This window comes from Mesoplodon bidens (assembly GCF_964165515.1).
Source record: "Mesoplodon bidens genome assembly, chromosome: 14".
NCBI classification, from domain to species: Eukaryota; Metazoa; Chordata; class Mammalia; order Artiodactyla; family Ziphiidae; genus Mesoplodon; species Mesoplodon bidens.
In genome coordinates, this window is record NC_138170.1 from 84,471,403 (window position 1) to 84,488,703 (window position 17,301).

Consider the following 17,301-nt stretch of genomic DNA (forward strand, 5'->3'; position numbering starts at 1 on the left):
TGCCTCTCAACTTACAGCCCCATTAACTGGGCACCAGTATGGTAACAGTGAATTACAGGTGAGAGGGCTGCAGGAAACAAAGACTCTCTAATGATTAGTTCCTAGGAAAGTTCTTAGGAAACCGCAAAGACGTCAGGGAAGACAAAAAAGTTCACAAGAGGAATTTGAAGCCTCTGGCACCTACAGCTACAGCACACATTAAACACAGCTCAGCTCCTACCAACATTAACATAAAACCTCACCCTAAAGGCTTTCTACCTTAGTTCCTACTAACAAATACATCATGCTCAGCTATCAACAAAAACCCCACAAAGCATACCATATGCAAGAGAAATTGCAATCTGAAGAGACAAAGCAAACATCAAGCCCAGACCCAGACATGACACAGATACTGGAATTATCACACAGGGGCTTAAAATAGCTATGGTTAATACAATAAGGGTTCTTTTGGGCAGCGTAGACAAAACACAAAGCCAATGGGTTATGTGGACTGAAAAAAAATGCACAACCTAAAAGTTGAGAACTATGTTTTATTTGGAGGATTTTCTGAGGACTTAAGCCTGGGAGACAGCCTCTCAAATCGCTCTGAGGGACTGCTCTGAAGAGGTAAGGGAGGAACCAGGATTCATAGGAGTTTTGCAACAAAAACCGGGTCTTCATTACATTAAAAGATTACAGTTAATTAAAGAAAAAACAGACATCTCAAGTTAATGAATTTAGTGCTTTTCTATGTATGGGAAGATGTAAGAGTCTGGACTCATTAAAACCATTCCTTTGCTGTGCACCTCAGCTATCTGGGCCAGTGTCCTACTTTTCTCCACCCTAAATCCCCTCAGGGTACACAGTTGGTGGTGGCTGCAGTGGCTGATGGCTTGATGTCCACAACACGCTTTGTTTACTGATGTGGCAGGTGACATTTTTCATCCACAGTTATGTAAACATAAAGATGGAATTTTTTTTAAAGAATCAAAGGAAATGCTAGAAAACAAAACATTGTAAAGAATGAAGAATGCCTTAGTCAGGTTCATCAACAGAGTAAGCACAGTGAAAAGTCAGTGAGCTTGAAGATAGGTAAAAGAAAGTTCCCAAACTAAAATATAAACCAAAAAGAAAGAAAGAAAGAATGAAAGAAAGAGAGAGAGAGAAAGAAAGAAAGAAAGAAAGAAAGAGAGGGAGGAAGGGAGGGAAGGAGGGAGGGAGGGAGGGAGGGAGGGAGGAAGGAAGAAGGAAGGAAGGAAGGAAGGAAGAGAACATCCAAGAACTGTAGGAAAATTTCAAATTTCAACAGTAGGAAAGTTCCCAAACTGAAATGCAAACAGAAATAAATAAATAAATAAATAAATAAATAAATAAATAAATAAAAGAACATTCAAGAACTGTAGGAAATTTTCAATATACATACTGACATATGCATATGTCAGATATGACATATACATAATTAGAACACCAGAAAAAGAAAAAAAAGAGGAAAATATTTGAAGCAAGCATGGCTGAGAATTTTCCAAAATCAATTACAGACACCAAACCACAGATTCAGGAAGCTCAGAGAACATTAAATAGGAGAAATACCAAAATATGTACTCCTAGGCATACCATACTCAGTTGCACAAATCAAATACCAATTGAAAATCTTGAAAGAAACCAGAAATGAAGGAGAAAAACACTGTACCTATAGAGGAGCAGGAATAAGAAAGTAGATCTGACTTCTCTACAGAAACCATACAAGCAAGAAAGTGGAGGGAACTATTTAAAATGTTGAAAGAAAGCCACTACCAAACTAAAATTGTATCTCCAGGAAAACTATCCCTCAAAAATGAAGGAAAAATAAATACTTCTTCAGACAAGCAAAAATTGAGGGAATCTACCCAAAAAATGTAAAGTTCTTCAGAGAGAAAGAAAATAAGTCAGAAACACGGATCAACATAAACACAGGGAAAGAGTTAGAGAGAAAATAAACGAAGGTAAAATATAATGTTTCATTTTTTAATTTTCTTAATTGATCTAAAAGAAAATTATTTAAAGCAGGAATAGCAACAGTACATTGGGTGACTACAGAATATGGATAAGGGAAAAGAATGACAGTGAAGTCATAAGGGCAGGGAGAGAAGAATCAGGAATACTTGCTATAGGCACCTTTCCTACATAGCAAGTGGTATAGTGTTATCTGAAAGTGGACTTAGTTTAGTAAAATATGCATATTGAATACATACATACATATATATATATATATATATATATATAAAGATAGATAGATAGATAGCAAACTCTAGGACAACCACTGACAAAGGTTAAAAATAAGTATAACTGATATGCCAATAGAGGAGATAAAATAGAATGATATAAAATACTCAAAACCAGAGAAGTCAGAAAAAGGGGGAGAAAAAAACAAAGAACAGATGTCATGAATAGAAAACAATTTCAGCTATGGTAGGTATTAATCCAACTATATCAACAATCACTTTAAGTGTGAACAGTCTAACTGTACCAGTTAAAAGTCAGAGATTTTCAGAGTGGATAAAATAGCAAGACTTAACTATATGTTGTCTAAAGAAACCTACTTTAAATAAAAAGACTCCGGTTAAAAATAAAGGAATGGAGAAAGGCATAACATGTTAATGAAAAAGAAAAGAAAGCTGGAGTGGCTATGTTAATTTCAAACAAAGCAGACTTCAGACCAAGGACAATCATCACGGATAAAGAAGGACACTACATAACAATAAAGGAGTCAATTCTCCAAGAAGACATAAAAATACTAAACGTGTATGCACCTAACAACATAGTGGCAACATACAGACACGAAAACTGACAGACCTGCAAGGAGAAATACACAAACCCACTATTATGGTTGCAGGCTTCCCCACTCCTTTCAGCAACGGACAGATTCAGCAAGAAGAAATGCAGTTAGTACACAGCTGACCTGAACAGCACTAAACAATCAACTTGATTTATTTGACACTAAGGATATTCCATCCAACAACAGCAGAATACACATTCTTCTAGTTCACATGGAGCCCTCTAGGCCATAAAACACATTTTAACAAATTAACAAAAACAACAAAAATCATACCAATTATGCTCTGACATCACAATGGAATTAAATTGGGAGTCAATAACAGAAAGATAGCTAGAAAGTCCCCAACGATCTGGAGATTAAACAGCGCACTTCTAAATAACACATGGACCAAAGAAGAAGTCTCAAGAGAAACTAACAATATTTTGAACTGAATGAAAATTAAAATATAACTTATCAAAATGAGCAGAATGTAGCAAACACAGTGCTTACAGGGAAATTTATAGCATTAAATGCCTATATGCCAGAAGAAGAAAGATCTAAAACCAATAATCAAAGCTTCCTCTTTAGAAAACTAGAGTAAAGAGAGCACCTTAGGCCTAAAACAAGCAGAAGAAAAGACATTATAAAAACTGGAGCAAAAATCAATGAAATCATAAACAGAACAAAACAGAGAAAAGCAACAAAACCAAGAGCTGATTCTCTGAAAGATCAATAAAATTGATAAACATCTAGCTAGGCTAAAATTGTGATGGTTAAGATGGTACATAAAACATAAGGGGTGTGAGCTTTCAATAAGAAATGCATGTAGGACTAACCTCAGCCCATAGCCTGTATTTGCCGTGTCTACCAGCAATGCAGTGGTTTAGGACATTTTCACTGAAAATTTAAAGCAAAACAACAATCAAAAGAGAAAAATAAGGAAAGGAAGAAATGTGGCATTATTTCATTTAGACTGTTCTCAACAGAAACAGCTGAAAAGCTAGAGAAAATAACAGCCTTGATGGGTCTAATACTTTCCATTTTTGTGGACCAGAAGGGCAGTATTGTATCCAACGTGCTTCCCAGATGGAATCTGAGTGCATTTAGAGGCAGTATTTGTCCGAGTTCCCAGACCCCTCACCACTTCCTCACATCTCATACCTGACTGCCCCCGTCCCTGTGGAATTCTGCAGACTTACTCGTGACTCTGCCTTTTGGATAGAGCTTAAAGGCTTTTCTTCAGGTTTTCTCATTGGCGATTTATGAAATCCTCAGAGGAGCCCTGAAAAAGAAGTAGCCCTAGTACTAGGCTCACTTTTTAGGTGAATAAAATGGGACCGTTTACAGAGAGGTTAAAGGTCTTTGCGGAAGTGACCGATGAGATGTGAAGCCTGGGGCAGTATTCTGAGCCACCGGGCCTGTGGTCCTGCTGCGTTCGGCTCAGGCAGTGACCATAACCAGAGGGCTAGGAGGCGCCCGGACTTCACAGGGCGAGTCATGGTTCTGACATGAACTGTCACTGCTGGGATGCAGGGGCATTAGCTACAAGCAAGCCTGAAAGAGCCCCCTTTCGGGAAAAATGTCAGTGTTTGTATTGCTTTATCTTGTTTAACAGGAGGGGTGTCTACTAGTTTACATTCATTTCTCTTCAAGCCCTGGCAGCAGAACGTCCACTTGAGACACAGGGTTATTTGCTGAAATATATTTGTTGTACATGAAATAATAAAATTGGGGGGCGGGGAGTGCAGAATTTATAATTAAACATTTTTAAACTGAAATAATTCCACTATAAAATTAAACAGAACCACAATTAAAAAAATCAAAAATAGAAAAAAATGTCCCAATCCTTGTGAGTTAGGATTTCCTTTCTGTAGTATATTTTCCATCTTTGTACACATATCATGCATACAATTCAGTCTCATAATTGTTTTCAGTTAATGATATATTTTAAACATTTTCCCATGACCATAATCTCTAAAAACCTTACCAAATAAGAGCGGGATATTTGCTTATCCATATTTAGATGTTTGCCATTTGGGGCTATTATTAAAAACACACAAAGAAACAAATGAAGAGCATTTGGGCCTAAAGCACTTCTTTTTCTCCAGATTTAGTATCATTTCCTTGAGCAAAATTCTCCAAAGTGCAACTGTCTGAAGTAATCGTGCGGTTACAAATAAAAATCATGCATTTATCCTTCAGTCATCCCTTCCCCCAGATTAGACCTAGAAATTCATTCTTCCTGCTGAGGCAACATGATTTATATTTAAACGCTCCCTGCTCTGCAGCAGGGCTCACTTCATCATATTAGCAAATGTTCCCTGTAGCTAACTTATCTTAGGATTGCTTTTCAATTAAAAAAAATTTTAACCCAGAAATTTTGTATCTTACTACCTAAGGTATTTATTATCACATAATGGTAGTTACACTGTAACTAGACTGATTTCTAGATAAGCAGTGTGGTATAAAGTACATAGGGTCCATGGAAGGAAAGATCCACACACAATCTAAGCTAAAATGATACAAACTACATTTGCAGCTTCTAGATGATTATTTTTAATAGCAGTTCATCTAAGGGTTTTTGTCACGTGGGGTCAGTTTATAAATGTCAGTGGTTTTAAAAACTACCATATGGTAGTGTTTCAGAAAAAAGAGAAAACTTTTAAACCTTCAGGCAGTATCTTAATGTCCCTTATTTATTTATGTTTTTAACGTACTGAATTGCGATAAAAGTTTAGCACACTGAAGCTGGGTGTAAAAGACCCTGTGCTGGGAATTCAAAAATGAGTGATAGGCCTGGCCTGCCATTTAGCGAGGAGAGTGTGACAAATAAATGGGGAAGTCTGAATCTCAGAAGGCAAAAGCATGGAGAGCAGTGCTTACCTCAGGGATGTTTTACTCCCAGAGGCCCCACCATGAATCATGTCAAACACTAAAAAGTACCCACATTTCTGGTTAAATATGATTTTCTATATAACTGTGTCTTAACTCTCAGCTGACTAAATGACAGTTATATTTTGTTGACATAACACGACATGGGTGTTACCATCAATTCTGGCTTTTCAGGTTTTGGGCTTCTTTTTGTTTCTTGTTTTTTTTTTGTTGTTGTTTTTTTTTTTTTTTTAATACTTTGGAGCTAATACTTGTTTCCAGGGTTTTAAAATACTCAATTTTGCAAAGCTCGCAGGCCCCAGGCACTGTGCCTGCTGTGATCGGGAGTAAAAGGATGCTGACTCAACTCCGTGTCATCCACAAAATGCCAGGGCAGTTCAGGGCCAGGATGAGGTCCAAAGGGGCCACGCAGAGCTCCCGGGAACCGGCAGGAGGAGAAGCAGCTGGTGAGCCAGGATGACCACAGGAGAAGGCAGGGTGCCGAGTCAGGAAAACGGAGGTGAGCCTGGGATGCAGGGAAAAGCAGGTGATGTGGAGGCAGAGGTATCCTGGGTCGCCCTGGGCCATGGCAGTGTGTCCAGTGACTGCAGGGAATACAGCCAGCCAAGGACAGCAGGCCAGAGAATGGAAAGGGCAGGCGAAAGAAACACATCTCAAAGATGCAGGGGAAAAAAAGCTGGCAGATCTGAAAGCGGGGATGCAAACAAGGCAGGCACCGTGGCCGGGAATGAGGACAACAGCTTTCCGGAGGTCGGCTAGAGAAGGGTGTCTGGGTGAGTGGCTGACCAGCTGGAGAAAACACTCTAGAACATCTTAGGTGAGATGTGTGGACTCAGGCCAGGCACAGGTGGCAAGATTCACCAAGAGGGGACATGTGTGGGAGAGGATTCTCTCAACCAGTCTCCACTGGGCATCTAGTGGTGGAGGACTGGTGGATGCACTTGACCTGATCCTCGACAGCAGGGGGCCAGAAGCCGATGTCCCAGGGCAAGGCAGGTGGACACTGTGAGCCACGGGGGACTTGGGAGAGAAAACCAGGAGGGCTTGTGGCTATTAACCCGAGGCCGGAAGTTGACAGTGGAGGCAGATTTCAATGATCAAGGAGCTTTGTAAAGAAAAATGTTCCTCTAAGGCGAGCCCCTCCTTTTACACATTAAACATAAAAGTCCACGGACTTGCATCTGAATTGGTACTGAATGGACCCAGTGGAATGCTTGAATCTGAGTAGCGAAGGCTGCCGAGAAGAGGATGGGCCGAGCTGGGCAGGAATCTCAAGCATCCAGGACTAAACTCAAGAGAGCCATCCTGTGACGGTAAACCAGACACAAGTCAGGCCCAGACCCGCTCCTGGCCGGCCCCACCGGTGCCGAGTTCCCGGGTGGCCAGGTTCTAGAAGGGGGCAGGGCTGGGCTGGTCACAAGGTCTGTCAGCTGAAAAAGAAACTCACCCCTCCAAGTCCCTTTGGACCATCAGTCCAAGGAAGTATCAGGAGAGCTGCATCGGTAATTTTAAACGTTCTGGTACCCACATTTAAAAAAAAATGTAAAAATAGGCAAAGGAAATTCATTTTAGTAATATATTTAACTCAATACAGCCAAACTAAAATCATTTCAACATGTAATCAACTTCAACGTTATTAATGAGATATCTTGCAATCTGTTTTTCACACTAGATCTTGGAAGCCAGATGCTTTCTACACTCAGGGCACAGTTCACGTGGGACTGGCCACAGTTCAAGGGCTCAGCAGCCCCACAGGGCCAGTGGCTGCTGCCTGGACAGCCCGGACCTCCACCCGCACTCCCCTCTGCCTGCCCTCCTTTGGTTTGCTCCTGCTGTACCAGGAAGAGTTCCCCAAAGAGAGGCCTTATCTGTCAGGCCCCAGAACACAACCCAAGGCCTCCAACCAGCGGTCCCCTTGGGCAGTCGAGCTGGTCCTCCTGGACAAAGGCTGGACCAGCTGCATGTGGCTGGGGAGAGGGAGAAAACAAGGTCACTATCAAGGAAGCATGGCTTCAAGCCAAAGGAAAAGAATCCTAGGAGTGATTAAAGTATTAACAGATAAGAACTGTTCCCGGACACTCTGCTATAGGAAGGGTACATTCATTGAACGACAAAGTGAAAACATTTCCGTCAGAGACTTATCACGTTTGCACATTCCACAGCCCAGGACCTGGCTTAGGGTGAGGGCTCAATAAATATTTATTGAGCATATTAAAAAGCAGGTACCTTACGTTGGAGCTATTTCACAAATAGGAGAAATGGAGAGTGAGCAGTGTTGCTATATGGAAATTCCTATGTGTCCCAAGTGGTTGTTTTTAGTGAAACTGCAATTTATAAAATTACAGAAGTTTACGAGATTGATACCTGTCCGTCCTGTTGATGACTGAACAGCACACCCTATCTTGTTCTAGAAACGCCTCACCAGTCCCCCCGCCCCACCCCCCATGGCTCACCCTCACCGTCTATTCCTTAATCTGCCTTTCAACCTCCAGGACCAAAACCATTTTGCCAAGTGAATGAATGACGAGATTGTTTCTGGACTCGACTGTCCTTGAAGGAAAAAGACGCCTACTGAGTTCAACAAATATTTACTGGGCACCTACCATGTCCCAGGCACCGTGTGCCAGGTGTTAGAGGGATACAGAAATGAACAAGACTGGACTGATTTCCTGGCCCTCATTGCACCCCAACCACAAATATCCACAGGAGATTCAGGTGTGCTTGCACTACGCTGGCGAGACACCAAGAACATTTAAGCCACGTGCACAGTGGTCTGGATCTCATCCCATATGGATTCTTGCCTTTCAGAGAAGAGCAAGCGAGAGCAGCAAAGACATTGTATTAAATCACAGTCTAGCCACGCACCACACTGGAAGCTCTGTCCTGTCCCATCCACTCGGCGACGCTCTCTCTGCTCCCGTGGTCTCTCACATTCTCAGCTTCTCTTACTCCCCGGAGGTGCCATCCAGCCCAGTGAAATGAGACAGAAACAGAGGCAGCCGTGGTGCTTTTGGAAAGGGTGGTTTCCATGATAAAGAAAGACAAATGGATCTGGCACCAGCTACCTAAACACGGGTGTGGATGCAGCCTGGAGAGCCATCTGACCCCGGGGTCCAGGGCAACACAGTGCAGACACAGGGTTGTCAGAGCAGCTGAACCAAGGCCAGCCACCAGCCCCTTCCATGGCTTGTCACCGAGGACACAGGGAGTGTTGTGTTGCTGGCCAGACATACAGTAACATACAAGGACATACGCACATGTACTGCATGGCACTGGGAGATGTGTGTTATGGGCTGAACTGTGTCCCAGATATGCTGAACTCCTAGGTCCCAGCGTCTGGGAACATGACCTTATAAGGGTCTCTGAAGATGATCAGCAGAGTCGGTTCACCCCCAGTATGACTGGTGATGAGCCATTTTGCCTGTCTGAGTCCATCCAGACTTCCCTAACAAAAATTCCACAGACTATGTGGCTTCTAAACAACAAACATCTATTCCTCACGGTTCTGGAGGCTGGGAGTCCAAGGACAAGGTGCCATCGGATCTGGTGTCTGGTGAGACCCATTTCTGGTTCACAGACAGCAGTCTTCACCATGTCCTCCCACAGAGAAGGGGCGAGGGAGCTCTCTGGGGTCTACTTTATCAATACAAGCGCACTAATCCCATTCATGAGGGTCCCACCCTCACGACCTCATCTAAACCTATCACCTTCCAAAGTCCCCACCTCCTAGCAACATCCCACTGGGGGTCAGGTTTCAACATACGAACTTGGAGGTCACACAAACCCTGGGTCTATAGCATCACACGTCTGCCTGAGGACAAGAGGGAAGTTAGGAAGGTCTCAGTGAGCAAGATTGGGAGCAGCAGGGAGAATAAACATGGAAACAGGCAATTTCTTAGGGTCCCACGAGCTGAAGGACTAAAGATCCCGTTTTTCTTCTTTCTCATACATCGAGCCCACCCACCGCTCTACCTCCCACTATCTCAGGCTAACACTTCAGCAGGACATAAAGAAGAAAGAAGAAGAAGCAACTGCGATCCCAGCAGGGACAGCCAGCTCTGTCTGGTCCACACCAGCACTGGCACTGCCTCACCTCTGACAAGCGATTAGGAAGAAATATACAGTTTCCGCCAACAAATTCGGCTCCCGAGGCGCCAGCTCTGAAAGCCTTCGGGAAGCTCTTTGTATTCCATTGTCCTAGGACTGTTATGAGCCATGCATGTGGTACCAAGAAGTACCGTGTGGCAATCAGGGTGTCAGGAAAAATCAACTTATGGGACTGTTTGTTTCTTTATGTTCTTAATGGCATAACCAACAACCAGCCCCCCAGGGTGTCTGCAAGCCTTCCCACTTCCCAGAGCAAAGCTGCTCTGGGAACACACAGCCTACAAGATGCTCTTGAATGCAAACTGGCCCCATGCACCAAAGCAGAGGGGAAGGCACTTGAAAAACAAACTCCTCGGGGACAGAGAAGACACTCACCACTATGGATTATCTTACATGCCCTGTAGGTACAGAACCTCTAACAGCTCCGTTCTTCCATGTGACTCGAGAGTCCCCACCACGTTCACCTGGCAAACACTCCAGGAACCCTGTTCACCTCTTTACCTAGAGCACCTCTGTCTCCCATTAGAAAGATCCAGACTCATGAGGCTGATGGAGCCTCACCCTCAGCCACGGGTCCCCGACATCCTCATGAACACATCCTCCAGTGCCCTGCTCTGTGGCCTGACCTCCCCAAAGAGAAAGCATCTCTCGATTTGCTCAGATATTGCTGGAGAACAGAATGTGAACCCTGATCCCATCTCCTTGTCGATAACCTGCCTCAGGTTCCCCTTTGAACCAGGTTTCTCTATCTTGGATTCAATCACAGAGCAAAAATTCATTTAGAGAGAGCACGATAGGCACTGAGCGAGTGCAAACATGAAGAAGTTCTTACCCTTGCAGAGCTTATAATTTAGTAAAAGAAATGATAAAGTTACAGAAAAATTAGATTAGAGAGGTTTAAGTGCAATTACAGGTTCTGAAAAAATGTTGCTGTGGAAACACCTGGTAGAGAAGAGGCTCCCAGCCGACGGGAGAAAGAAGAGGCTGGGGCCTGGAAGGAAAGGGGCCTGGCTGGAGCCCCAGGGCTGCCACTCCGTCCTCTCTGCTCCGCGCCTGCATTTTCTCATCTGCAAGACGCCAGTTCTGGAGGAGTCCGCCTCCACGGCTCCCACGGTGATGACCCCACAGCTTTAAGAAAAAGGCAACATGTGTGCAAAGCCTGGAAGGATCATTAGGCATTTGGCACGTGGAGGTGGTGGGAGAATGTTCCAGGGCCTACGTGTGGAAGCTGCGGACAGATCAGCCTGGAAAGATGGGCTGGAACCAAGTGGGGAAGAATCTCAGAAGCTCGATCCAGGGGCACATGCGTGACTTAACATGCAACGCTGTCTCAGCAGGAAAGTGACAAGAGGTCAGTGGTGAGCCTGGAGGCGGACACCACTGGGAACCACAAAAGTCGTCCCGGGAAAGTGACACAATATCTGCATGACTCTGGCCTCAGAACACCTACTGAAGAGACTGTTCTACCTTGAGGTCAAAGAGGCCCCTAATGCAGAGGTCTGCGCACTGTCCACCCATGAGCGGGGCAGGGGAAAGCAGCCTCTCTGCCCAGGAGGCTGCTCTTCCTGTAGGGTGTGTGGGCAAGCCTTCCCGCGGATTGGGCAGCAAGGGGTGGCCAGCGGGGCTGTTCTGGAACGTGGGAGCGCCTGCAGACCTGCCAGCTACAGAGGACAAGCAGGGAGGGGATGCACACACCACCTGCCCCTGGCCAGGTACCACGTCCCAGATGCAGAGACAGACCGTCAAGGAACGGCTCCCTGGCTACCTGCGTGGCTAGCGGGTCAGGGGAAGTCCGAAAGGCATTCTGTTCTCCTTCGATGCAGCCGGCACAGCCCACCGCCCTCCAAACCACCTTTAAACGCTGCCACCTAAACATCAAACATGCTCTGTTTCAAAGGACTGTTTGAAAACTGACCCTTTGGAGGCCAAAACATGTCCCACGTCAACCATATCATAGGTTCCATCTGCTGGGTCTGGAACTCCCTGCCCCACCAGCTCTGCCCAGGTTCTTGCCTGCAGGGTGGAGCCGGCAGGCGCAGGGGTGACCCCAGTCTCACTGCCATCCTTCGCTGGGGCTCACTTCCAGCTCGGAGCTTCCCCACTACAGGCCTGGCTGCCATCACCTGGGGAATCACAGCAGCCTTGCTCAGGTGACCCCACAGACAGAGTGTGGCGACGCTGGGTTGTAAAAACCATGGCTGCTGCTGGGCTTCCTCTCATCTTCCCTGAAGCCTCTCTCCTCTACCAAGGAAACTGGGGGCGGGAAGGGAAAAGGAGGGAAGACTTCTAGGACAGGCTCCAAAACCAAAGAATGGAAGTCCCCCCACACTGCTGGGATGGTCCAGAAGATTCCAGAAGTGAAAGCAGTGGCGTTGCACCCAGGAGCTTGGTTTGAACAGGGTTCAGAGATAGCCGGGCTACCCTCCAACAGGACAGGGGCTCAGCCCCACTGTGCCGGCCCAAAGTTCCCTTCCCACCCCAGGCAGTTTCTTGCTGTTCCCAGCCCCAGAATTTGACCCTGATCGTCTCATTCGCCTGGTTAACCGGGACTCATCCTTCAGGTCCTAGCCAGCATCAATGGCTCCAGCGGGCAGGCTGCTCACCACGCCCTACTGCATGGTGCACACCGGCCCTAGTGCTAGAACAATCTGTGACTGGCTACCTTCCGCCCCCCAGACCATAGCCTCCTCAAGGTCAAGGGGGATATCCTTTTCCACAGGACTCTGAGTTCCATGCCATCTTCAACATGTACCACATACCTGGCCGTGGACACCACAACTTCTCCTTGTCCCTCTCACCTTGGTAGGTTGGGGACAGTAGAGATGCCTGTCCTACGGGCCAAGTGAGAACTGGGTCCAAGCACACAGATCACTTCCTATCAGCACCTGGTGATGGAAAATGCTAAATGAGCACCTACTGTTCCCTGGCTCTCCAGGGAGCCAAACTCCAGGAGACTAGAATATGTTGGTTGACATGCTTCTTCATGCTATCCAGGAACTTATTTTTTCTCTGTAACACTGCATCCAGCTTGTCCAATTGTTTCTCGGTGAAAGCCCTACTCTGCGTCTATCTATAGGCCATTCAGGAAACACAATCCGATTCAGGCTTTAGATTCCAGGAAAGAAGGGAGATGCAGACTCTCACCACCAAGGAGCCACCCTCTTCAAAGCCCATCTCTCAACTTATCATCTTTGAGAAAAGCCATTGTTCTGAAAGCAAAAATACATATAATGTTTTTTCGTTCAAAATTCTTTAAAAATGGTTGCATTGGCAATATTGATGCTCCTGGAAAAGACCTTTAAAGCAGCACATTTTTATATCTGGATCTTGGAAATCATTTAGACCAACACCTTAGTTTCACAGTTGAAGGAACTGGGGCCACACAGGGAGGTTAAGACACTTGCTCAAGGTCGCAGAGCTGGGTCAGAAAGTTGTACAAGCTCTGCCTTTCAGCCCGAATCCCCAGCAGGTAGGTGAACAGTTGCTTCCATTTAATTTCTTCATCTAATTAAGAAAAGGTATTCATGTGTGTCAGTAATGCAGAAACAAAGGAGAGAGGAGGCTGGTTCCAGAAATGATCGCCTCACGTGACTTTTCCAGTCTTAAAGGAAAGAACCTTCAACTTAGTTCTCGGGTCTCCAAGGTAGGAAACTACCCAAGGGAACACGGGGAGGGTCCATCTTCCGTAGAAGTATTCCCTTGTACTCACAGCCTCGTGGCTGCCTCTGATCTTCCACACCCCAGGGATCCAGGGGAGGTCCTTATTGGCCAGATGCCCTGGAAGAGTCTGAGGGGCTCCAGACCACCAGACCCCAGGGCAGCTGACACGTCTTCATCCTCCCAGTTCTAGGGTGGAACAGGAGAAAGAACAGCAGACCGTCGGGAGAGCTGATGCCAGGCCCAGGCCAGCCGTGGCGCTCTGTGTCGCTGGGGCCCCTGACCTCCCCACTCCAGTCCATAATGTCCTCTGTCACAGTGGGCCGGCTGGCCTGGTGATCTGTGCTGACCAGCGAGCTCTGTGATGCTCAGTCTGCGGAGACAGACTTCCCCTGTCTCTACACCAGAGAGAAAGGCTCTCAAGAAGGAGGAGAAATGTGCACAAAAGAAGGCAGTGGGGACAAATTATGAACCACAGTGGAAAAAACAGGCAACGTGGCTCCCGGCGTCTGGCCCTGCTGCCGTCTGGCCTAGCGGCACGTTCACCCGCTAAATGCCAGCAGCTTCAACTGAAGTGTGGGCAGTCCCTTCCAAGTCCCAAACCACATCGAGTCCACAAGCCAAGCCCTGAACTCAGGTGAAGACCTGGATGCAGGGATGACACTCGATCAAAGTAACGGCACTGGAACACGCTTCTAAAACACAGTGATTGGTAAGTGCCCCTGCAGGTTTCCGTACCCCCATCTTCACGGCCCGTGGGTGCCCATACCATCATCTGCCGGCTGCAGCTCTGCCCTCCCGCACTTGAGTTCTCCCTTCATCAGCTCCTCTTCCAAGCGTCCTGACACTTGAATCAGAGCTTCTTTAAACAAACTCCCAAACCCCAGTGGTGCTGGATCTGGAAAAGGCCCCTCCCATTAAAATTAGGTCATTTGCACCTTGTTTTCTCCTGAGGTTCTGAATCCATGCCTGACCTTTGATAAGGCACACAGGTGGGAGCCCACGCTGGGGACTAAAGGCGACACACCCCACACGGGACAGTAAGGTGCGGTCCCCATCCTTCAACCCCGCCTCCACCACTCTAAATCCGGGCCCAGCTCACTCTCCAAAAGCATCAACGGCTCCCACTGCCACAGGATCAAGGCCAAAGGAGGCCTGGAATTCAGAATTCACGATCTACCCTCATCTGGCCACTCTAGGCACAATTCCTTTGCACTCTCTAAAAAATAATAAAAGCAAAAACTAAAAAGGTTTTGGAAGACTGCAGAAGACCAGGTCCCGAGTCTCAGTACCAGGAAAGGGAACACTTGGGCTGCAGGCCTGTGGGAATGTTCGAGGGTCACACTTTGTGTTCCTTCCCCCTTCCTCTGCTGGGCAGTTCCTTCTGGCCCGGGGCCCTTCCTGTCACCTAGAACCTGCCCCTCCTTCAAGCTCTGACCCAGTACCAGGCTCCCCAGCAGCTGGGACCCTCCGCCCCCTGCCTCTACCTCCTGGACACTCACAGAGCGCACAGCTCTTCAGGCAGGTGTCCGCACAGCGCACTTTCTGTCTCACACTTTACTATCCGCACAGCTTATCTGCCAGCCGCCCCCGGCCAGATTCACTGGAATGTGTCCGTATCAGATCCCCAGGCCCGCTCCTAGGAAAAGGCTTTCCTCCCACAACAGTTCAAAGCAAGATGTGAGGTCCGCTTTTAGTTCAGGGACCAGAGCTCCCTCCCCCCGCAGGGCAGCAGGACACGCTGGGGATACTCCCCTGGGGCTCCCTCACCCCGCCTGCCTTAGGCCTGGCACAAGGCCAGCATGGGATACTTGTTGAGCGAGATTTTTATTATTATTATAATTGTTCACTGGGAAAAGGAAGGCAGAGAGAACTTCTGGAGTGCCCATCCAGAGGTCTGCCTATGGAGATCCTTACGGTGCACGAGGCACCCCTTCCTCCCCGCGACCCTGAGCCTCCAGGCTCGCAGGAGCGCCCAGAGCTGGGTGCCCAGGACGGTACGGGGAAGCTGGGGAGCCACCGCCGGAGGGTGGGGCGGGGAGACCCGCAGGGAACTTTCCGCGCGCCCCTGGGGTGGGGACGACTTGGAGGAGCGAGGCGGGCGGCCGCGGGCATCGGGCGCCGGGATGTGCCCCGCGGAGGACGCGGCGCCGGCCCACTCTGGCCGGGCTGAACCTTCCCGCCCCGCGGGCTGAACCCCCACGCCCCGCGCCCCGGCAGCTCGCCCTCGCCAGACCCCGTCCACCGCGGTCGTCCGTCCCGCGGCCCCCAATGCAGGGCCGCCACCTCGTCCGCGGGACCGGCCGGAGCGCGGGGACGCGGCGCTGCAGACCCGGCGGACCGGGGAGGCGGGCGGGGTCCCGAAGGGGCCGCGGCACTGGAGCCACCGAGGTGCAGGGCCAGGGTGGCGCCCTGGGCGCGGACCGGCCCTCGCCCCTGCCCGATCCCTGCGCCCGAGGCCGGCTCGGCACGGCCACCTCTCTCGGGCCCCTCAGCCGCGCCCGGCTCCCGCGAGGCCGACACAAAGGGGACGCGCGTCACCCACCTGATCCCGCGTGGCAGGGGCCCCGGGGCCGCCGCTCCTGCTCGGCCACGGGCGGGGCTCCGCGCGCCGCGCCTCGGTCCGCGGTCCGGGGCCGGGTGTCCGCGCTGCGCGTCCGCCGCCCCGCCCGGAGTCGCCCTTTATTCCCGTCCGCCCTCCAGCCGGGGCGCACGGCCCGCGGGGGGAGAGTGGGCGGCGGCGCCGAGTGGCACAAAGACGCGGGGAGCACAGTGTCGGCCCGAGCGCCCCCGCCCGGCGCGCAGCGCCCCCTGCCGCCCGCTCGCCCGCCGCGCCCCGCCCTCGGCCGCGCAGGCCCGCGGGGACACCCTGACCTCACGCCGCCAAGAGGCGCACCCGGACCTCCAGGCTCGCAGGAGCGCCCAGAGCTGGGTGCCCAGGACGGTAAGGGGGCCACCCGGACCTCACGCCGCCAAGAGGCGCACAGGGCGCGTCGTCCGGCGGCAGCCAGAAGACTGCCCCAGATGCTGATGCGCCGGGGAGAAACGATCAGCAAGACAGGAGAGAAATGGGTGACCCCAAAACAGTCTTAGCCCGGGTGATACAAAGAGCACTGCCTCAGAGCAGATCGGAGCTCCCAGAACCTGGGCTCGATGCCCCGGCGTGTGGGGACATTGAGATGAAGGCTGAGGGCCTTTCCACGCCAGCGTCACGTGAAATGTCTTTGCATCCCACTACCTGATTGCTTGGACGGACGGAGAACTGGAGGCAACTTGTCTGGTCCTTCCTTCTGGGGATTCCCGAGATCCAGGCACAGCAGTTTACTTCCTATGCTTAGGGTTTCTAGCCTGGTAGAGCCAAAGATCTTTGAAGGTAGAATTTTCCTGCAAGATTTCTCTTTGCCACTCCCTCTAGTAGCTGGAAGTTGCACCAGTGCTAAATTATATGTCTCAGGCATGCGTATCTGAACAAAACCTATTGGTGCGTATGAAAGAATGCCTCCTTCAATAGACAGACTCTTTTCTCCAGAAGTATGGGGAAACCCACCACCATAGCTTTCTTCAACACAAATTCTAATGCCATCACCTACGGGCCCAGTGACCTTAAGCAAGTTACTTAACTTCTCTGTGCTTTGATTTTCTTATCTGAAAAATACAGATGGTCATTGAGATCTTGGCAGGGGTTAAATAAGGCAAATATGCATAGAGCAATCTCAACATAACTGGAAAATTGTAAGGATTCCATAGTCCTTAGCTGTTATTTGTCTCATTTTCCCCCAAACTACAAGATTGTTAAGTATCTTGACACTGCATCATTTGTCTTCCTCTACTACATAACCATCTTTTTAAAAATCATAATCATAATAAATCTT

General features: G+C 48.6%; 1 protein-coding gene across 10 annotated transcripts in view; it reads right to left on the bottom strand.

Annotated features, from left to right (window-relative positions):
- Positions 1-16,796, bottom strand: part of RNF144A (ring finger protein 144A) — a 114,616-nt gene extending 97,820 nt beyond the window's left edge. For 2 of the 10 annotated variants that reach the window (XM_081254560.1, XM_081254568.1), the window contains exon 1: positions 15,975-16,363. The gene's annotated coding sequence lies outside the window, so the exon portion shown is untranslated. Of the gene's footprint in view, positions 1-3,609; positions 3,627-3,934; positions 4,000-12,570; positions 12,588-15,974; positions 16,364-16,667 lie in introns of those variants that run through there. The other 8 variants (XM_081254567.1, XM_081254559.1, XM_081254563.1 and 5 more) reach the window with 7 other exon arrangements.
- Positions 16,797-17,301: the final 505 nt, after the last annotated feature.